This window comes from Camelina sativa, chromosome 20, assembly GCF_030686135.1.
Source record: "Camelina sativa cultivar CO46 ecotype springtype chromosome 20, ASM3068613v1".
NCBI lineage: Eukaryota > Viridiplantae > Streptophyta > Magnoliopsida > Brassicales > Brassicaceae > Camelina > Camelina sativa.
Window position 1 is genome coordinate 20,711,496 of NC_141899.1, and position 23,670 is coordinate 20,735,165.

General features: G+C 38.8%; 2 non-coding genes and 1 pseudogene across 3 annotated transcripts; 2 read left to right on the forward strand and 1 right to left on the reverse strand.

Annotated features, from left to right (window-relative positions):
* Nucleotides 1-834: 834 nt before the first annotated feature.
* LOC147919218 (small nucleolar RNA R71) lies at nucleotides 835-941 on the forward strand. The gene has a single exon (XR_015594367.1). It is a non-coding gene; the product is annotated as a small nucleolar RNA R71 (small nucleolar RNA).
* A 2,969-nt stretch (nucleotides 942-3,910) lies between these two features.
* LOC147919219 (small nucleolar RNA R71) lies at nucleotides 3,911-4,017 on the reverse strand. Its single transcript, XR_015594256.1, has one exon. It is a non-coding gene; the product is annotated as a small nucleolar RNA R71 (small nucleolar RNA).
* Nucleotides 4,018-18,463: 14,446 nt separating this feature from the next.
* LOC147919220 (agamous-like MADS-box protein AGL36 pseudogene) lies at nucleotides 18,464-19,717 on the forward strand (annotated as a pseudogene). The gene has a single exon (XR_015594169.1). The product of XR_015594169.1 is annotated as an agamous-like MADS-box protein AGL36 pseudogene (transcript).
* Nucleotides 19,718-23,670: the final 3,953 nt, after the last annotated feature.

Consider the following 23,670-nt stretch of genomic DNA (forward strand, 5'->3'; position numbering starts at 1 on the left):
TCCTCTTGAAGTAGGATGGCTTTGGCTGTGAACTCCCTTGGATTTTGAACAGCTTTTCCAGGGAGTTGGTTGGGTTTTGGAGCTGAAGTAGATGCTATGTTACTCTCCATGTACTTCACTCTAGAGTTAAGACCTTCAAACTTCATGTTCAGGTCATTATACTGGGATGTAAGCCTTTGGTTTAGCTCAGCAAACTGCTTGGCTTCCTCAATCTTCCCTTGTGTTTGACCAATCAACAGCTGCTGTATCATAGCTCTAAGGTCTTGTTCTTGGCCTTGGTTAGTTTGAAACCCTGGTGGGGGACACAACTGGGGCTGGAACACCTGCTGCTGTTGTTTGGGAATATAGTTTTGGAACCCTTGAGGCTGTTGAGGCTGTTGAGGAGGGTAGACTTGATCTTGTGGATTAGCCACATTGGTGCTCCTATAAGATAGGTTGTTGTTCTTGAAACCACCTTGATTGTAGCCCTTGAATCCACCTTGGTTTTGCATATAGCAAAGCTCAGCAAACTCATTCTCCCCCTCTTGAACTGGAGCTTCTTCTTCACCAATGAAGTGAATGGATTTGGACTGGCTGAGGAGTATCTTGTCAAGTTTCTCATTGACCATCTTCAAATCCTTCTTGTACTTGTCCTCTTGATCAGTTGAGGAACTCCGTATGGTCCTTTCATAATCTTCATTATAATTGCCATCTGACTGAGCAAGATTCTCTACTAACTCCCAGCCTTCATCTACATGCTTGTTGAGGAAGTTTCCATTGGAGGCTGTGTCAAGAAGCATTCTGAACTTGGGAAGCACTCCTCTATACAATGTGCTCAACAATGACTCCATACTGAAACCATGATGAGGGCATTGAGTCTGGTAGCCCTTGAATCTCTCCCAAGCTTCACAAAAGCTCTTATAGTTCCTTTGAGCAAATCCAGAGATCTCATTTCTCAATCTAGCAGTCCTAGCATTGGAGAAGAATTTGGCCAAGAAAGCCTTCTTACATTGGTCCCAAGTAGTGATAGCACCAGTGGGCAGAGTCTTCTCCCATAAATGAGCCTTGTCCCCAAGAGAGAAAGGGAACAACCTCAGCTTGAAACCATCTTCACTTACTCCATTGATCTTGGTAAGACCACATATTCTGTCAAACTCATCAAGATGATCAAGTGGATCCTCCATAGGCAATCCATGAAACTTATTGGCCTGAATCATTGAGATCAATCCACTCTTGATCTCAAAGTTGTTGTTGGCAACAGTTGGTGGCACAATGCCAGCTCTTTGGTTGTGTGTGTTGGGTGCATCTCCAGCACCAATATGTCTTGGTCTCTGAACTTGATCCTGATGATCCATAGCTACTTGAACCTCTTGTTGTTGCTGAACAACCCTCTTCTTCTTGGATCCCAAACCCTTGTTCAACTTGTTGATACTGTCACTATGCCTTAGAAGAGTGTCTGGTCGAGTGGTACCTGAAATGGAACTTCAACCCCAAACACAAGATTCAAGTGCAGAAACTTCACAAATGTATAAAAGAACTTAATCTTAGACTAATATGGATCCTAAATGTCACAAAAACTAACTCAAACCGGCAACGGCGCCAAATTGAAACATGTTATTTGTTGGTTGTGGTGAATGATGGTGTATGCAATGATGATATATGAATGGAATGATGGGTGTTTCAATTCCCCTTATGCAGTTGCAGTATAAGAGGTGTCAATCCAGTCTGAGTGCTTGTGAACAATCAAGATATGCATATGAATCTAAGTTAAGACAAATATGAAAGGATGTTTGTCACTAACAATCCTATGATGATAATGATAAAATGCAGAAAATAAACTACAAGAGCTAAGAACTAGATGCAAATAAAACAGAATGATTATGAACTAAGAATAGAAACAGAAACTGTAAACTCTAGATATGAACTAATGCAAGACAAGTAATGAACTAGATGCTAAGTAAATGCAATGGAAATTAAACAGGAATGAAACAAGACAATCACAAATCATAAACAAGAGTTCTGGCGATGAACTCGAGCAGCACTCGACCGAGTGTAGGTCGAGTGAGTGGTCGAGCTAGACAAATCCGGGAAAACAGAGCAATGCAATAAAAACAGAGTAAAGCAAACACAGATCAAATAGCAAGCAAATAACAAGATTGAGACTTTAAAATCAATAAACAAAGTAGGATTCTGAGGATGGATTCATGGGATAAACTAATCATTGTGGTAATCTAACTTGATCAACAAATCTCAAGCAATGCTATGAGCTAACCTCTAGACATATTAATCCAAGACAAGTCTCTCCCACTCTCATGGTCAAGAGACAATCAAACCCATGCAATCCTAGACTTGCTCTCACAATGAAAAGAATCTACACAAGCAGGCATTAAGCAATACATCTCAAACCAAACAAGACCTCTAATCTCTTAGCAAGCCTAATGGTAAGCTCTAGATCTAGCCTTATCTATGCTTCTTAAACATTGGTGTGATGCTAAAAAGCTTGAGATCAGATCCTACCCTCTCAGATATAGGATCAGCATTAAGAACATCTAGCCTAGAAGAGATCTACAACAATCAAGCTTGATCAAATCAGATATACCACAAGATCAATCCATCCTAACCCATCCTCAAGATCCTAAGAAGACTACTCACAACAAGACATGATGAACAAAGTCAAAAACCCAGAAAATATTGAAACTTGCATGATTAGATAGATAAGATAAAGATCTACAACTTTAAAGAAGAAATCAAACTCAGAATCTCAATACTTAGAAAGTTATTCAACCAACAAGTATGAGGAAATTCTTCTTTTCTAAGTACAAAATCCAAAAAAAGAAATAAAAATGCAAAAGGAATAATATTCCTAAAAAGGTAAAAACTAGGTTTAGAATATCTGAAAAGCTGGACTAGAAAATCTAGATTGTTTGGTGGCTGCAGGTACAAGGCCTTATATAGGAAGGGGAGTGGAAGCCCTAAAAATGGGAAAAGTCAAAGTGGTCCACGAATCGGTCAACTCGACCAGTGCTCGGTCGAGTGACAGGTCGGGCTGGCTTCTTCTGTGTAACTCCACTCGGTCGAGTCCATCTCCCACTCGGTCGAGTGCTTGGTCGAGCTGGACTCCGGATCTTGGTTCTTCAGCCTTAACTCCCTTGTTTCCTCCTCATGATTGCTTCACATCTCTTCTCCATTGCTTCCATGCTCCTTAAGCTCCAAAATCACCTGTTTATGCATGAAAGATGCAAATGCAATGCAACTACACTCTAATGCATGATTAGTCCTAAAGCTACACAATAATGGTGAAAATGGATAGAAAAAGATGCAAAAGATGTGAATAAACTAAGGGAAAACATGGTAAAATATATGAACATCAGCTCGACCGAGTGCCTGTTCGAGTCTGTACTCGCGCCTGTTGATGCAAACAAGGTCAAAGGGTCATCACAATCTTCAGAGACTCCTAGATCACATCAACCGACCACCAAGGGACCTAAGACAGCAGAGAACAAGGATCTATCAGGAACAAGAACAACAAGTGCTAATGGAGCAACAAGATCAACAAGCTCCAAGGGCAAGAAACATTGGTGCTGGAGATGCACCAAACACACATAACCAGAGAGCTGGTATTGTGCCTCCTACAGTAGCAAACAACAATTATGAGATCAAGAGTGGATTGATCTCCATGATTCAAGCCAACAAGTTCTATGGGTTGCCAATGGAAAATCCCCTAGACCACCTCGATGAGTTTGATAGGATATGTGGTCTCACCAAGATCAATGGTGTGAGTGAAGATGACTTCAAGCTTAGGCTGTTCCCTTTCTCACTTGGAGACAAAGCTCATCTCTGGAAGAAGACACTTCCAACTGGAGCAATCACCACATGGGATGCTTGCAAGAAGGCTTTCTTGGCCAAGTTCTTCTCCAATGCTAGGACTGCTAGATTGAGGAATGAAATTTATGGGTTTGCTCAAAGGAATAATGAGAGCTTTTGTGAAGCTTGGGAGAGGTTTAAAGGATTCCAGACTCAGTGTCCTCACCATGGCTTCAGCAATGAGTCCCTCCTAAGTACTTTGTATAGAGGAGTGCTTCCCAAGATCAGAATGCTTCTTGATACAGCCTCAACTGGCAACTTCCTCAACAAGAATGTGGAAGAAGGATAGGAATTGGTTGAAAATCTTGCTCAGTCAGATGGCAATTACAATGAGGACTTTGACAGAACAATAAGGTCCACCTCCACTGATCAAGAGGACAAGTACAAGAAGGATTTGAAGATGGTCAATGAGAAGCTTGACAAGATCCTCCTTAGCCAACAAAAGTCCATTCACTTCATTGGTGAAGAAGAGGTTCCAGTTCAAGAAGGAGATAGGAAATTTGCTGAGCTCCGTTATATGCAAAACCAGGGTGGATTCAAAGGCTACAACCAAGGAGGAGGGTTCAAGAACAACAACCTCTCCTATAGAAGCACTAATGTGGCCAATCCACAAGACCAAGTCTATCCACCTCAACAGCCTCAACAGCAAAACAACTATGCACCCAAGCAACAACATCAAGTGTTCCAGCCCCAATTGTGTCCCCCACCAGGGTTTCAGACTAACCAAGGCCAGGCAAAAGACTTAAGAGCAATGATGCAGCAAATGTTGATTGGACAAGCCAATGGCAAGATTGAGGAGGCCAAACAGTTTGCTGAGTTGAACCAAAGGCTCACATCCCAGTACAATGATCTGAACATGAAGTTTGAGGGTCTCAACTCTAGAGTGAAGTTTGTGGAGAGCAACCTTGCCTCTACTTCAGCTCCTAAGCCCAACCAACTCCCTGGAAAAGCAGTTCAAAACCCAAGGGAGTTCACTGCCAAAGCCATTCATATCTTTGATGAAGCAGTCACTGAGGACAGTGATGTTCAAGATGGGGAGGATTGGTCATTTCTTGAAGTTCAGACTGAAGTTTGTGCAAAGCAGACTGAATCCAGTATTGCACTCGACCAGGTGCTCGAGCCAGCACTCGATCGAGTGCCTAATCGAGTGGTCGATCGAGCCAAAGGATCAGAAGCTGTCAAGCCTGCTAAGTACATTCCTCCTGCTTACAAACCGCCTCTACCATTCCCAGGACGTTTCAAGGCACAGAAGCTTAAGGAATTAAGGGAAATCATTGAGAGAAAAGAAATGATGGCTTTGCAACAAGAGGAAGTGAAAGCTTTGAAGGAAGAGGTTGTGATTGAGAAACAAGAGGAAGTGATGGCCATAAAAGAGGTTATCATTGCGTACCAAGAAGAAGAGAGAGGACCTGCCTTGGAACAGTATGATCCATATCCTCTCTATAAGGATTTTTTGCTTGAATTGTCAAAGAAGAAGGCTCATGTTCAAGATGAGAAGGATCTTGAAGACCTTGGAGGAGTTATCATCCCAATTAAGCTTAAGGATCCAGGTCCATTCTATCTGCCTTGCTCACTTAGCTATCTTCACTACAACCAGTGCTTATGTGACTTGGGAGCATCTATCAGTGTGATGCCTTACTCTATAGCACAAAAGCTTGGGCACACTGAGTTCAAGTCCACCAACCTTCATATATGTCTAGCTGATGGATCAAACAGAGATGTGGTTGCAAGTTGGAGAATATTCCAGTCAAGATAGGAAAAGCAAGGACTCATACAGACTTTGTGGTTCTAGAGATGGATAAGGAGCCTGAAGATCCTATCATTCTAGGGAGGCCATTCTTAGCCACTGTTGGAGCTGTTATAGATGTTAAGGAAGGTCTTGTGACCTTGAACATTGCTAAGGGGATAACCATGAAGTTTAACATCTATAACCCAACCAACCTTCCTACCATTGATGATCAACCTTTTACTATCATGGACAAAGGTAGTCATGAAGGCTTAAGTGATGAGGCAACTCCAAAGGCTAAGCTCTCACTTCAAGAGGATTCAGTGGAAAATCTTAAGGGTTCAGTTCAAGAGTTGACTGGTATGGTGAAGGATCTCCAAGTTAAGCTGAGCAAGAGGTCTTTGAAGAAGGCAAGACCAAGACTCAAAATCAAGAAGAAATATGGTTTGTGTGTTAAGGGTGAAGTGATCAAGGGTCAACTTCACAGTGATCAAGAGGTGCCAGGGAGGATTTCATCACCTCCTTGGTATCCAAACCAAGCCTGAAAAGGCAACCAAAGTCAAGCTTAGTGACTCTAAACAAGCTCACTAGGGAGGAAGTCCCTAAGGTATCCTTTGTAAATATGCTTTATTTTCCTTGTAGTTTTGATGTGTTTTATTTTATGTTTGTGTTGGACAGGCCTTTCAATGAAAGTGTAGATGGGTATGGAGAGATTTGGATTTGGGGAAGTAGATTCGCAAGCCCACTCGACCGGACCACGAGAGATACTCGACCGAGCTGAAAAGAAACCAAGGCCCACTCGATTCCCATTTCTCTAGAATGATCGAGTGGAGGGAAGAAAAAGAAGAAAATTTTGAATTTTCAAACTTTAGTCAAGGAGCTCGACCACGTGCGGTCGAGTGTGGGGTCGAGTGGCAGCAAAAAGCAGGTCAAAGATTCCCATTTCAAATTTGAATGGTATGGACGCTCCACTCTTGTCTCCTTGTCCCCTTAGCTTCTTTAAATAGAGCTTGATTCGATCATATAGCTCTCACACTCTCTCATTTGCTTAAAAACAAGTTAAAATCAAGTTCAAAATCTCTCTCAAAGTTCATCTTTTTGCTCAAGCTTAGCTCTTTTAGTTTTTGGGTCACTAACCTATTAACTTTAAGCTTTGAGTCTATTCCTCTCAGTTCTATTCGAAAATATCTTCAAGGATTACTAGGAAGTCTCAACAAGCGGCTGAAAGCTCCCTAGATCGTTGTGATGCTCGTCTTGAATCAAAAGGAGAAACTGGAAGAACCACTCGACCACCCACTCGAGCATGCATTCGACCGAGTGGTAGTCCGAGTAGCCGATCGAGTCGGATTCCAAGTTCAAGAAATCAGTCAGCTGAGGAAGATCCTGAGAGAGCTGAAAGTGAAGAAGAAAGGGAGCCAACTCTTAGGGAGATCATGAGGAGAAACAAAGCCAAAGGCAAGAGGCCAGCAGTTGAAACTCCACAAGAGGAGGATGAAAGTGAGAGTGAGGAAGAAGATGAAGAAGAAGAAGGAGAGGATGATGGAGAAGCAGAATCTTGTGGTTTGACTAAGAGGGAACTTTATTAAGCCTTCATGATAATGCAGTTCTTGGGGACTAGATACCCACACAAAGAAACCATGGAGAAGCTAGGCATTGATGAAGATGTGGAATATCTTTTTGAGAAGAGCAGCCTAACCAAGTTCATGGGGCTTTGCATGGAGGGTTATAAGGAAGAAAGCTGTGAGTTTCTAGCCACAGTCAAGTTGCACACCTACATAAGGAAGGATGATGAGTTGGGAGCTGGTCATATTGCCTTTACTATCAAGGGGAAGAACTATGAGCTTCCAATGAAGAAGATAGCCAAAATCTTTGGCTTTGAAGTTGGGAGTAATAGGAGCTTGAGGATACCAAGAGAAGAGCTCTTTGCTGTTTGGGAAACCATTGGAGACAACATCACTTACTCATCCTCCAAGACCAAGAGTTCCAAGATAAGAAGCCCAGTCCTAAGGTACTTCCACAAGGCCTTAGCAAACACCTTCTTTGCTAGGAAGGAAACTGGAAATCTCAATGAGGGTGAGCTCAAGATGATTGATATGGCTCTCAATGGAATCATCCTTAAGGCAAGAGATGGAACCATCATTCTTGGGAGCACTGTGGAGACTGATCTTGCAATGGTGCTCATTGACCACATGATATATTTGAGAAGTTGGGTAGGCAAGCTACAAAAACAAAGGTTCAAGAGGAGCCCTAACCATTGGAGGGATCATCACTCCAATACTACAAGCTGCTAAGGTCCCACTTAGAGGAGAGAAGGTCTTGCCAAGATGGATTGATTCAAGCTATCTCACCTCTACTCTCATACTAGCCAAGGAGATACATCAAGGAAATCACATTTTCAACTTTGAGCTTCCAACAGTTGGGAAAAAATAGTTTATCCTACCTAACCAAGACCTCACCACCATTCAAGAAGGAGCAAATTTTTAGCATAATCATGTTAGTATTTGCATAGCATCTAAGGCATAGAAAAACCCTAAAAATTTGAAAATTTTTTGCAAAAATCTTTATAAAAAAAAAGTGTTCATGTAGTTGCATTGCATATTAGGATCTTGTTTAGCATGTTTCATGTAGGACTGTCAATTATTTGCATTAGATATCTATGATGAGTTTTGCCTTGTTAGCTTGCTAGATTCACCAAACTAGGATCAATGCCCAAGTTAATAGTACTTTGATGCTAGTTGAGTAGTTAGAAGCATAAGATTGAACCAAGCCTTGAATTCCTGCATTGTATTTTGTCTAAATTGAAGCATGTTGTGATTTGATGCCATTTCCTATCTATAAGAACCTAATATTGACTTTCAATTATCAACTTGTGCATTGCTTTAAACTCATGGATACCATATACATATTTGGATCATCTTTCTCCTTTTTACCACTCTTGTTGATCCAAGTAGCTGATTAAACCATTAAAATCAGTTTTCCTACCCATTAACCAACCCTTCTTTCAAGCCATGTTTATTCTTGTGTGTGTGAGGCCTATTTTTGGGATTGAGCTTGGTAGAAAGTGTTAGGTTTGAACTGACAAGAGTAAAGTCTTGTCTAGTTCTAGTTTGCATTTTTCAAACTAGATAGGACTAGGTGGTTCACTTGTTGGGTTTGGGACTTGGCTGTTTTGAAAAGAAAAGAGGAAAAAGAGAAAGAAAAAGGTAGAGTCTTTAAGACGAGAGTGTGTAAAATCAAAGTCTAGTGAAAGGATGGGAAGTATGAGATTGTTTAAATGTGGTTCTAGTTAAAGAAAAGAAAAGAAAGAAAAGAAGAGTCTAGCAAAATGCTTGTATGTCTTAAGAATAAGAAGAAAAGAGAACCATAGCAAATAAGTAAGAATCCCCCATTCCACTAGAAAGATCAAATAAGAAACCTCTCCTAAGACTTTTAAATCAAAAGAGAAAAGGGTGAAAGAGAAGTGAAGAAGTTAAAGGGTAACACTAGGATCATTTGGGTTTAGATTGATAGGATAAACACTTTGGGTGCCTTTTGGGTAGACAAGGTTTTGTTCTTGTATGTGTCTAAGTGTTCTTACCTTTAGCATTCTTCTAAAGCTCAATCCATTTTTTATGAGAGAACCTTGATATTGATAAGCCCCACTCTAAAAAAGAGACCATCATTGTCTCAAAACCTTTATCTCCAAGCCAAATGAGTTTAAGCATAGCATCGAACTGATTCATATTCTTGATTAATGAATGTTAAAGGAAATGGTTGATTTGAATGCATGTGGACATCTGAGGCTCAAATCAGTAAAGGTTGTGATAGGCTTGTCTAAAATCTTTAAGTACAGCTCATTCAACTTGCATCATAGTATTAGTAACTTGGACATTGATTCTAGCTGGTTTATTGGCAAGCTTTAGGAGCTGAGATCCCACTTTTAAACCTCACCTACCTTCTATGTCTTGATTATTTGCTTGAGGGCAAGCAAAGACTAAGTTTGGGGGTGTTGATGTTCATATATTTTACCCTGTTTTCCCTTAGTATATTCACATCTTTTGCATCTTTTGCTATCCATTATTGCATAGCTTTAGGACTGTCATGCATTAGAGTATAGTTGCATTGCATTTGCATCTTTTCTTGCATAAACAGGTGATTTTGGAACCTAAGGAGCATGGAAGCAATGCTAAGAGGATTGAAGCTATCAAGAGGAGAAAGCAAGGAAGTTAGAGCTGAAGAACCAAGGTCCGGAGTTCCACTTGACCGCCCACTCGACCAGACACTCGACCGTGTGCGGAGAAGGACTCGACCGAGTGGAAGGAGCTGAAGAAAAGCCAACTCGACCGAGCACCAGGTCGAGCTGACCAAGCCGCCTAGCTACTTTGTCTTTTAGCATTTTTAGGGCTTCCACTCCTTTTTCTATATAAGGCCTACAGCCACCAAAGAGTCCAGCTTTTTAGATATTCTAAAACCTAGTATTTACCCTTTTGGGAATTATTGCTTTTTGCACTTTTATTTTCTTAGATCTTGTACCTCCTTGAAGGAGAAAAACAAGAGATTCCTCAGATTTGTTGGTTTCATAACTTTCAAAATATTGAGAATTCGAGTTTGATTCCTTCTTCAATATTGTAGATCTTTGCTTTATCTTTATATTGATGCAAGTTTCGGTATTTTTTGGGTTTATGACTTTGTTGTTCATCATGTGTGATTGTGAGTAGTTTCCTTAGCTCTTAGGGATGGTTTAGGCTGGATGGATGTTGTGGTTGTTTGATTTGGTCAAGCTTGATTGTTGTAGATCTCTTCTAGGCTAGATATTCCTAATGATGATCCTATAACCGAGAGGGTAGGGTTTGATCTCAAGCCTCTTAGCATCACACCAATGTCTAAGGTGCAAAGATAAGGCTAGATCTAGAGATTTTCATTAGGCATGCTAAGAGATTAGATGTCTTGTTTGATTATTGACTATAAATGATCTGTTGCTTAATGCTTGCTTGTATAAGTTATTTGCTTTGTGAGAACAAGCCTAGAAATATATGAGCTTGATTGTTTCTATCATGAAAGTAGATTAACATGTTCTTGGAGATCATTGTCTAGAGATTAGCTCATATTGGTTGAGGTTTGTTGATTAAGTTAGATAACCACAATCTAAAGTCCAGCCCATGAATTCATCCCTAAGACCTTCCTTGTTTATTGATTTCCTAGCTTAAATCCTATTGTTTGATCGTTGTTTGATTCGCTTTTGTATTGCTCTGTTTTGCTTGCATTGCTATGTTTCTCGCGTTTGTCCAGCTCGACCCTGTACTCGATCTACACTCGATCGAGTGCTTGCTCAAGCTCATCCCCAGAATTCTTGTTTATGCTTTGTATTTGTCTTGTCTCAACTCATGTTTCATTTTAGTTGCATTTCTGTTGCATTCACTTAGTATCCTTTTCATTACTTGCCTTGCATTAGTTCATTACTTGCATTACCATAGCTTCTATTTCTGTTCTTGTTTCATCATAGCTTTGATTAGTCTGTTTTCTTTACATTTAGCATCTATCTTAGTAGCTTTTACTTTCTGCATTTTACATTTCATCAATAGGTTGTTAGTGACAAACATCCTTCATATTTGGCTTGACTTAGACATTTATGCACATCCTGATTGCTTGCAAACACTCATTTAGGATTGACATCTCTTATACTACAACATCATAAGGGTAATTGAAACACCTTACACCCACCTGTTCATCATTCATATCTCATCATCATTCCATCACTCACCAAACATCCATATCCACCACCATAAAAAGATTGTTTCAGGCTGCATTTGTCCTACTAGGCGCATATCACCATCCCCTCCTGCCGGTCCAGGTGCTGATAATGCCTAGCTTCTAATCATGGTTTTCTTTATCTTTTTCCTTTTTAGGTTGAGTCATTTTTCTTCTTGCATTGAGTCAGTTTGAGTTTGGATTTGTATGAAACTAATGAAATATCTATCTATCATGTTGCTTTTAACTTGTGTTTGAGTGCTTCTTTAATAGAGTAATCATCCAAGGATTACTTACCAACACAATCTAACTGCAACTAACAAAGGATTTTCGATCATGTTTCTGTCCGCAGAGGGTGTCAATCCACACCTTCATGGCGTCGGTCGACACTGTGAACTTCACAGAATAACATTGGTCGACCCATGGGTAACCTGTAACCAGTTCATCTTTTCATTACAATTTTCAATACTTTTTTTTTTTAACTTTGCTTCTCTCTTTCTTGATAACACTGGAGACAGTGTTGTTTAAGTCTGGGGGAGGTGTCTACTAACTACTAACTATGTTTTTGTTTCTATTGTGTCAGTCAAAACCGTATTTTGTTTTTATTGAGTCAAATTTTTCAAAATTTTCTTTTGGGAATTATGATATTTAACTAACAGTTTCTGTTCTTTGGCTAACACTCTAATGACTCTTGATTAAGTTTGACCTCAGAACCGAAGTGTGGAAAAGACTATGAGCTGTATGAACAATCCCGAAAGCCTTATTCAATGGATATCTGGTTAAATTAAAGTTTTCTCAATTTTTATCAAGATTTTAACTGGACTTAATCTCTTACTTTGGGAGTTGGAAATCAGTGGACTAGACTTCTTCTTTGGGCCATACAAGACAGTGCAAGTTTTCAAAATACGTCTCCCCTCTCTCTTCCCTTCAGTACTCTAAAACAAAAGAGAAAGATCAGAAAAAAATGGAGAAACAAAAAAAGAAGAAGGATATAAGTGAGCTGAGGGATGTAGCGTAAACCTGTGCATACTTCTATAAAAAATTGTTTGATAAAAAAAGTAAAATGATACTCTAGAAAATTAGAGAAAAATGAACCCCTTGTAAGTGAGAAAAGAGATAGGAAAAGAGATGTATGAAGAATGTCTTGGCAAGAAGATAGACCATATGCCGCTGATCGATATTCCCAAGGTAAGAACTCGCTTTTATTTGCTTTAATTTATTTAATGAGATTACAATGGCGAAACTAGAGACTCCAGAGGATTGTGGGATTTGAGTAAGGAATGTTGATGCTTTTTATTGACAAATAGTATGAAGTAAATTCTTGAGAGTCAAGGCGATGAAGAGTGTGAAGATCAGTTTCTTGCAGTTGAGTGAGTTCATATGTTTTCAAACGTCTTTCACAGGTCTAAGTTTCTGTTTTGCTTGAAGGCATGCAAAAGCTAAGCCTGGGGGAGTTGATATATCATGGCTTTTACGGTTTTTAACCATGATATAAGTGTGCCCGTAGAGCATCATCCAACTTCTTTGTCCAATCCTTCCTTGTGATACCTACTGTTTTCAAAAGAATTGCCTTGATTTCCCTGTTGGAAACTTCAAATCGACCACTAATTTGAGGATGGTAAGGAGTAGCAACCTTATGCTTCACTCCATGCTTCTTGAGAAGAATCTCAAAGACCTTCTTGATCAAGTGTCTTCCTCCATCACTTATGACCACTCTTGGAATACCAAACCTTGGAAAGATGATTGTCTTAAACAACTTCAACACCACATTTGCATCATTAGTAGGACTAGCTATGGCTTCTACCCATTTAGAGACATAATCAACAGCCACAAGTATGTAGTTATTACCATATGAAGAAGGGAATGGTCCCATGATGTCTATACCCCATACATCAAACACTTCAACTTCAAGATAATCTCTGATGTTTCCCTTTCTTTGACATAAATCACACTTGGAGATAATCTCTTTAGTGTCCTTGAACATTTTTGGCCACCACAAACCAGCTTGAAGGATTTTTGTAACTGTCTTGAATGTGGTGAAGTGACCCCCATAGGCTGCTCCATGACAAAGTTCTACTACCCTTCTATCTCTTCTTTAGAAACACATCTTCTATAAATTTTGTCCTACAAAAAGCGAAGAGATAAGGTGCATCCTAGTAGTAGTTATTGATGTCCTTAAATAACTTTTTTCTAGCATATCCCACTAAGTTTGGTGGCTAAAGACCACAAGCTAGGTAGTTAACATAATCTGCATACGAAGGACTATTCTCTTCTAAACTTATGACCTCTACAAGCTTTTTTCAAGTCTCATGGCTCTTATCTAGAAGTTGAATTGCCATTAGCTGCTATTCCAGAAGTGAATCATTGATTGGAATCTCATTGTCAATCCTCAATCTAGATAGATGAAAAGCTACTCAATTCTCAATGCCTTTCTTGTCTTTAATCTCCAAATCAAACTCTTCAAGCAACAATATCCAACTCTTGAGCTTGAACTCCAATCTAGAGCTTGAACTATTGGAGCACTAACCAACTCCAGATTTGGAGATTTGGAGATTAAAGACAAGAAAGGCATTGATATTCAAATGGTAAACTAGATTTGGAGAGTGTTCCATATAAAGAAAGAGTTGGTTAGTGCTCCAATAGTTCAATATCAATCTGGAGCTTGAACTATTGGAGCACTAACCAACTCTTCATTTATCTTCTTGAAAGCTTGTAGACACTCCTCATCAAACTCAAATGCAACATATTTACACAACAACCTTGTAAGAGGCCTAGCAATCTTTGAGAAGTCTTTTATAAACCTTCTATAAAACCCAGCATGGTCCAAGAAGCTTCTCATTTCCTTGCTGAATTTGGTGGTGCTAGATTGGTCATCACATCAATCTTAGCTCTATCAACCTCAATGCCCTTCTCTGAAATCTTGTGTCCCAACAAAATCCCTTCTTTCACCATGAAGTGACACTTCTCCAATTCGAAACCAAATTGGTTTCTTCACATCTCTTTAAAACCCTGCAAAGATTAGAGAGGCAAGAAAAAAAGAATCTTCATATACAAAGAAGTCATCCATGAATACTTCAACAACATTTTCAATGAGATCCGAGAAAATGGACATCATACACCGTTGGAAAGTAGCGGGTGCATTACATAGTCCAAACAGCATTCTTCGATATATGAAGGTACCGGGACATGTAAATATCGATATACGAAAGAATCCTGAGTAACCGTCTAAAAAGCAATAATGACTATGGTTTGCTAACCGTTCTAACATTTGATCGATAAACAGTAAAGGAAAGTGATATTCTAGAGGCGGCATTAACTTTTCTATAATCAATACACATGTGATGTCCAATTATAATCCTTGTAGGAATTAACTCATCTTTATCATTCTTAAGAACAGTGACTCCTCCTTTCTAGGGTACCACATGTACCGGTGAAACCCATGTACTATCCGATATAGGATATATGATACCCGTATCAAGGAGCTTTAGAATCTCTTTCCTCACTAGATCTCTTTGTTTAAGATTTAACAATCTTTGTGGTTCAATGGAAGTCATTGATTCATCATCTAAATGTATCCTATGCATGCAAAGAGATTCAAAGATTCCTTTAATATCATCTAGTGAAAAACCAATAGCTCTCCTTTAGTTCTTTAATTTACCTAGGAGAGTAACAGTTTATAGTTCACTAAGTTCTTCATTGATAATAACAGGATAAGTAGAGTTTTGTTCCAAGAAAATCATACCTTAGCCCTTTAGGAAGTGGTTTAAAATCAATCTTGGGTGCTTTAAGCTCACTCAAATCATCATTTGAGTCCCATTCAACTGAGTTCACCACTTGCCCTTTCAACTCAAGGAAGCTTCCATTATCACTAGAAGGCTTGCGAGAGTCAAGAATCTTCTCATACCCTTCACTATCTTCCTTTAGTAACCCAAACTCTCCTTGTTTAACAGTCAAAGTGTTTTGGGGCTCATCTTCTATGGCTAACTCTTCCAAAAGCTTATCAGCCAAAACATCCCTTTCTTCAATGTAGAAAGCTTGTCTTTTAATTTTAGGCTTCCTCATCACCTTGTTGATGTCAAAACACAGGGCTTCCTTTCCTAAATTCAAATGAATCTTTCCTCTTTTCACATCAATCATAGCTCCTACGGTTCTTAGAAATGGGCGTCCCAAGATGAGCGGGTCCTTTGGTTCTTCATACATTTCTAATTCAACAAAGTCAGTTGGAATCTCAAAATTCCCTACCATGACAGGTAAGTCTTCAAGCAGTCCTATCGGGGTTCTAACTGACCTATCCGCAAGAACAAGGGAGATTCTACACTCTTTGTAGCGAGTGAAACCTAATCTTTTGGCAACCGAGAGAGGCATCAAGCTCACACTAGCCCCAAGATCACATAAACAATGGCTAAAAGATAAAGGTCCCAATGAACAAGGAAGAGTGAAACTACCAGGATCATCAAGCTTCTTTGCTACTATCTTGTTTTGAATGATAGCACTACACTCATGGGTTAATATGAGGAACTTGTCGTATGATGGGTTCAGCAAGAATGCATCAATGAGTGGCATTGTAATAGCAACATCTTTCATTTGTGCATCAAACATAGCTCTATACTTGTCCACTTGTTGTTTCTTAAACCGACCAGGAAATGACAATCTTGGCTCATAAGGTGGAGGCACAAATAGAGTCTCTTTGGCAGCCATTTGACTCTTCTTGGAAACTCCATCAATGATCTTGTCCTGCTTAGGATCCTCCACCACTTTACTCTTTCCTTTGTCAACCACAACCTCTTCAGCTTCTATGTCTTTACCATAATCTTGCTCTATCAACTCATCTTCAACTTCAATCTCAACCACAACCTCCCCTTCTTTAGGTTCAATGTCCCTATTGAGCTATTGAGTTGACAACTTCTTATCACTTCTCAGTGTTATTGAAACGACCTAACCCTTTTTCTAATATTAATAACTAATAATCTAGTGATCTCATAGTCACTAACATCCTAACCCAAATCAAACAACAGCGGATAACATAAACGATACCATTAAACCAATGAATTAACCAATAACCAAATATCCAACATTAATTCCATAACAAATAAACCAACAAACCAATCCAACATAAAACAAAGAACCAACAATCTTAGACAACTTTCTAAGGATTCAACTCTAGCAACCTACAGAAGCCAAACAACAACCAATCGAGCCACTAGAACATCCTCCTCTTCATTGCCTTGATTCCAGGATCACACTTTGCCTTTACCTGCACCACAAACACAAATTGAGATGCTAGAGTATTGTCATAAACACTCAGTGATGCAATCCTCCCATCTATTGGGCTACACACACAAGCAACTGAGATTCCAATGTCAAACAATTATCAAACAAACATAACAAGCCAGGGAAACAAGTATCATCTGCCAACTGAAAAGGGAGGTGTCGACCGATACCAGCCAAGTGTCGATTGACAGGGGCTATTGGTGTCGACCGACACTACCCCTCAGTGTCGATCAATACTGCTCCATGGTGTCAATCGACACTAACTCCGCAGATGCGATCTGATCGAAGCCAAGAGTCGAATCTCGCTCCTCTTCACCTCCTATATGTCCATAACTTGACCAAAAGTCAGATGAAACCGTAAGAACCCTATAGCAATCATAACAAGCAAGAAAAACACCACAACATCACATAACAAGCAAGACAAAGGTAATCTCAGGCTTAGATCAGCCATGGTCATGCACTCACCTCTTTTGTAGAAAGTTTCTGACCCAAACTGACGAGTCCAACACCCAAGCAACCTTATATTACGTCTCAAGCCCTGGATCTTCACTCCCACAGAAAGATCTCCAAGGAAAAGCACCAAAACTCCAAAATCTCCCAAGAACGCTCTCTTGCTCTCTGTTTCTCTCCACTTAAACAACACTGAAACCACGACCTAGGTCGACTTTCCACTTAAATAACCCCATTTTAAGGTTTCACTTAAATCAAACCAAACCAAATCGACAATTTAAATCAATATGGTCGAACCAAAAATTGATGGTGTCGATCGACACTTCCTTTGGTGTCGATCGACACCCATCCCCAAAACCAACAAATAGATAAGATTTTAAAATTAAACAGAATTATTCTACTGAACAAAACCAGGGCCGACCCATAAATTACCTCTTGATCGATGAATCCCAAAAAAAATTTCAAAAAATCCGAAACTTCGCTGTCCACCAACAAACTTCACAGTCGACCCAGGAACTTTCAAGTGGACTCTTCCTTTTCTTCCCCACTTCCGTTGTTTATTACATCCTTTTACTCTTCGCCAACATCTTTTAGAATTCGCCTCGCTCCATTGTTATTGTCGATTTGATACCTATCAACAAGTTCGTTCTTTAGTTCCCAAATCATACCACAACATAATCGTCATAATTTATTGAACATAACATCTTCTTAAATTAATTCTACCAGAATTGTTGACAAAAGCCACTTGAATCACTACTCCGGTTCAAACGACACAAACGACTCCTTGGTTTCTATTGTTGTTTAGGGTTTAATGTTTCATTGTGTTTTTATTATTAATTATTTTTTCCATTTATAAATGAAAATGACACTTTTGTAGTTACGAAATTAATACATGGTTTAAAGTCTTTTTACAACAAATTAGTACTATTCTAGTAAGTAACACTTTATATGTGCTAGTCTAGTAATAAACCAAAATATATGCACTACTTAGTAATTCTTTCAAAATGAAATATTTTCAAACCTGCTATATTACTTCTAATAATTAGCTAATAAAAAGTATTTTTAGATAAAAAATAGCTGGCATAACGCCTCTAAAGGTATTATATCTAATATATTTTTTTCTATATTTCAAATTTTATTCACAAAAGTATTCTTATATTACTAACCGCACGTTCTAGATATGTTCTTTCTTTTTTTTGGACAAAATTCTTCCAAATTTAACAATCTACGAACAAATTAAGCTAGATAAAATTAGTTTTAATAATAAAAATAACTTATATGTATATATATATTATATTATATTAAGTAATAAGCTAATAATAATGCACCAATTACACACAGAAATATAAGGATCTATATATAGATAAACACATAGTAAATTGATAAAAGATTTATTGCCTCTAATTTGGACTTAGTGATAAGAAACCTAATGAATAGGGAAACCCTTTCGTTGCTATATAAACAGTCTTTGTGCCAACAAACTAGACAAACCATACAAAATAAAAGAAAAAAGATAATGAGGAAATTGAAATTATCTTTGATAGCCAATGAGAGATCAAGAAAAAAAACATTCATGAAGAGGAAGAAAGGGATAACGAAGAAACTTCACGAGTTGACAACTCTTTGTGGTGTCCAAGCTTGTGGGGTCATCTACAGTCCGTATATGTCGGTACCAGAGGTTTGGCCGTCAAAGGAAGGTGCACAAGAGGTGGCAATGAAGTTTATGGAGATGCCGATGGAAACAAGAAACAAAAAGATGATGGATCAAGAAACGTATTTGCGGGAGCAGATTACCAAAATCAAAGAGCAAGTAGACAAGCTGGCTGTTGAGAATCGGGAGTTACAAGTTAAACGATTTATGTTTGATTGTCTTGAAGGAAAGATGTCGGAGTATCATTATGGTGCAAGTGACCTTCACGATTTGCATCGCTATATTGATCAATATCAATCAGCTTACTCAAAGGATGCAAATTCATTTAGAAAATGGTGAGTCTTCTTCTTTCTCTCCTCTTCCTATTGGAGTTGCGGATATAGATCCTTCTGCTGTTGCAGATTTTGCTGTTGGTGTGAATACAGCCGCGGTAAGTGCTGCTAGAGAGTTTTGTGCTCATATTCCATACCAAAATATGAATATGAATCAAAATCTGCAAGAACCGGTTCAATATCATACTTCGCATGATTTTTATGGTCATATTCAAAGAGTCTACAATAACATGACTTGGAATCATGATTTGAATTTTCATTTAAATCATAACATGAATTTGAATATAGATCTGAATTCCAATCAGTATCTGAATCAAGAAAACTCATTTAATGATATGATGTTGGCACAAAATGTGGGTTATGATGGAGGACATGCTAGAATTCCTTTGATAGATGGAAACCACTACAACTATCACCAACAACCAACTGGTGATCTTGCCATCACCAATCACATGCCTTCCATCACCTCCTCTACCACCTCTACTACCAGTGTTTATGCTTCATACATTAACAATAATCTTTAATTAAAAGAAGCATATTTTTACTGTAGTTTTCAGTTGTCTGAATTTATGAGTTTTATTTTCTTCATTTCAGAAAAAAATATTTAATGTTGTCTTTATTTTTATTTTTTTTCAGTTAATTGTTGTTGGTTAAGGGTTCTACCTGAATGCATTTATCTTATTTTGATTATTAAGAAATGTATTTGTGCATCATAGCATATCAATTTTAGTTTTATTGAAGAAGTTTAGTTTTTTCGAAATAAAATAATTAGTTTTTTTGAAATATAATAAAACAATTAATCAGGTACAACCAAAGATGTGGGCAAATTAACTAGAGTTTGTTTTTTCACAAAATATCTTATTCTTATCATCATATTTGCCACCCAAAAATGTGGGCAATTTTTATTTTTATTTTGTGAAGTAGTATGTTTAATCACCATCAAAATTAGTTTGACTTTTCAGAAAACGATGATATTTAGTGCTAAAATTCAAAAAATAAAGAGCATGTTAAGTACCCACATTCGTAGACACATTTCAGTGACCAAAATATCTATTACATTTTTGTGGTTTATTCATTATAGTTCCTTTAAGTCTGGTACTAAATTCAGGATAATGATTCAATGAAACTACCAGACGCGTTTTAAAAATAATAGAATTAAATACTCTATTATATTTAATTACACCCAAAAATAAACCAACAACAAACCAATATGCATAGCGGAAGGAAGATATACCAAACCAATTCTAATTTATTATGAATATAATATCTATTATAACCAATAAAAATCAGTAAACTAAGACCATCTCCACTAAAGAACTTGTATTCTCCACTATAAAAGTCCTAGTTCTGACGCAAGAAACAAAAAATTATAGTAGATCTTACGAAGAAGAAAAGAAACTCTAATTATAACAGTATGGCGTAAGCTTGTGACGTTCTGCAAGTATCTCAGAAAGATACTTGCCAACAGAAAAATTGCAAATGATCCAAATCAGTATGACCTTGAGCATACAAGAATACATGAAGTTCCACTCCTTTTCACTTAGCAATCACGTTGATAAGCGTATGTAAGAAAATGTCAGATCTTAAGCAGAGTGGAGTATTTATAGCTTCACGAAGTCAACCATCACAAAACGAAGAAAAAAGCTGATTCTATAAGATATTGAGGCACTAACAATCCATTACCCAATCGAGGCTAGACAAACAGGGTTCCTAGATTTAGATAAATGTTTTAAAATTATAAGCATAAGAATTTTTATAGAATCCAGTACACAATTGCAGTAGTTTGAGCTAAAATAAAGAGCTTAATTTGCAGTGGTGGGTAGATAGCAACTCATATTTGAAGATCCAAATCAGTAGAACAGAGATAGAACAAAAAAAAGAAAACAAGTCAACAACAACACGAAGAAGAATAAGAAAAAAAAAATATTTAGGTGACTGAGAAGGGTGCAGAGTGAGATGGTGATTGATTTAAATTACTTATCTTGCTCAACGGGGAAAGAAGGCTGTGATCGGAGACCACCACCATAGAAGTTAGGTGACTGAGAAGCCGACGGAGACACAGTAAAAGGCGTCGATACGTAACGAATCTCCCTCCACCAGTAACACCAACACCTCTGCCTCCACCACCACCACCACCAAGTGAAGTCATCATCATCAGCACCACCACGACGGTTGTTACCAGGAGAATTAAACAACTGAATAGAGATAGAAAAGAACAGAGCTGGGCGTAGATCGAGGAAGTGCAGTGGCGGCGGAAAGCCGGAAAAATCAATCATTCAAGGTGAACTAATTGATTTTTATGGAATTTAGGTGTGAATCGCCGGTTACGTCGAGAGGGAATCGCGAAAAAGGAAAGAAGAAAATGAAAAAAAAAAGTTGTATTTTTTATTTATTTATTATCTAACTAAATATGGGTTGCTTCCGTTGCTATCTTCAGAAACGATTCTACGAGAAATATGTTATATTTTAAGGTTTTTGATTTATTTTTGAACAACAAAAGTATAAAGTAACTTCCAAACTAGGTTCCAATAATAATAACAATCCAACAACATACAAATTAGACCCTAGATAATTCTGCTCTTTATCCCTATGATTTCACGGCACACATTATCTGCACCATATAGACAATGAGATGCGTGAGTATTACCAGAAAAATTTTATGAGGTGATCCTTCCATCTACAAACTATACACACAATCAATCGGAATAACAACCATAAATAAAACATAAACAAATAAGCCAATAAGCAGAACATCTAAAAACAAATTCATCATCTGTAACGCCCGAACCGTGCTATGGTTGGACAAGCCAACAAACAGCTACAAGCCACTACGATTGAAACTTTATCAAGGTGGCCCGGTCAAGGTTTGGAAGTATAACGCCCGCAAACCAGAATCCCGGTTTTGGGTGTGCATTGGTCGATGCAAGGTACTTTTTTGTGGGACAGCTTGAGTTAAACGTATGTGTTGCTGCGTTTTGGGTTTTGGAAAACCCTAAGGTCGGCTATAAAAGGAGAATACTCGACATTTTAGAGAGTTTTACCCACTTTTTTTGTTCCAGAGAAAAAAATAAAGAGAAAAAAAACATTTTTGAGAGTTCTCTATGATTTTAAGGAGATTTCTAGCCAGTTCTTGTGAGATCTGTCAATGGGAGTGGAGATCTGAGGCTGAATACGTGAGAGGAGCTTGTTAGGAGGGTATTTTCGTGGGTATTAGAATCATATTTGTCATTAAGTGCATGACCATGGCTGATCTAAGCGATTAGATGTGTGTTTTTATGTGATTTTCGGTATTGAATGCTTATGTGCTCTTATGTGAGTGTTTATTGTGAGTATTGTGGCCTTTGGAGGTCGGTTTCGGCATCATAGAGCCGAGAGGGGACGGAGGAGATCATGTGCAGTGATGTGTTGCATGATTGCATTGCATCGATAGACGCAATTATAGATTTGACGGCAAAGCGAGGAATTGCATCGGTCGATGCAAGGAGTCCATTGGTCGATGCAAGGACGTTGCATTAGTCGAAGCAAGGAGTGCGTCGGTCGACGCAAGTGCGCAGATTCAAAGCGTGTGTCCAGAGTTGTCTGGTTTGCTTGTTTCTTTCTGTATTGATTGTGTTTATCTTTTCGCTTGTATGTATAGCCAAGTAGATGGGAGGATCGCCTTACAGAGTATTTATTATAATACTCACGCATCTCATTTGTGTTTGTGGTGTAGTTAAAGAAACAGTGTGATCGTGGAATTAGAGCGATGAAGAGGAGGATGTTCTAGTGGCTCGTTCATGTGTTGTCTGGCTTCTGTTAGGTTGCTAGATTCGAGTCGTTAGAATGTTTCTAGGTTGCTGGTTTAATATTTAATGACATTGTTGGATGGTTTATTACTATTTATAATGAATTGATTATTGGTTTATTGGTTATTGGGTTAATGGTATCGTTTTATATTATTGGTTCAATGAGATTTCATGGTAAGTTGTGTTTCTGTGTATGGTTTTGGATTTTTTTTCTTAGCCTTCTGTTCATGGTAGTGCAATAGTTAGAGGTGGTGCTGTCACGGGTCGTGGACGCGGACGTGGTCGTGGACAAGATCGTGGACTCGGACGTGGTCATGGTAGGGGCAGAGGCCTAGTTGTTAGTGTCACGGTGGACCAGAGTGTGATAGTCGAGGGCGTCGGCGAGTCGCAGAAATTCCAGGAGGGGTCCACCACTTGGCAGATGATGCTCACTTGTGGTGGAGGTCGGTGGCTGCCAGGAGGGTGCAGAGTGAGATGGCTTGGGTTGATTTTGTGGATGAGTTCAACCGCTAGTATTTCCCTTGAGAAGCACTAGACCATATGGAGTTGAAGCTTCTGCAGTTGTCTTTGGGGACTCGGTTGGTTTGTGAGCTTAATGTGAAATTCAGTCCACTTGTGGTATATGGGGCCGAGAAATGGAGTATGAGGAGTGTCAGGTCAGGAGGTTCATGCCGGTGATTTGAGGGTACATTGTGGAGGGCGGAGTTATACCAGAAGAGCGGAGTTGGTTAAGACCGCAGCTGAGATCGAGGAGAACATTTCGGCACATGTCGTGACGGGTAGTCCAGCGGTTCAGCCGAGAAGGGCTCATCATCATGGAGGTTCTAGCAAGGGCTGCAAGATTGCGCAGGGAACCAAGAGCAAGTGGGAGGCTATGCAGAGACC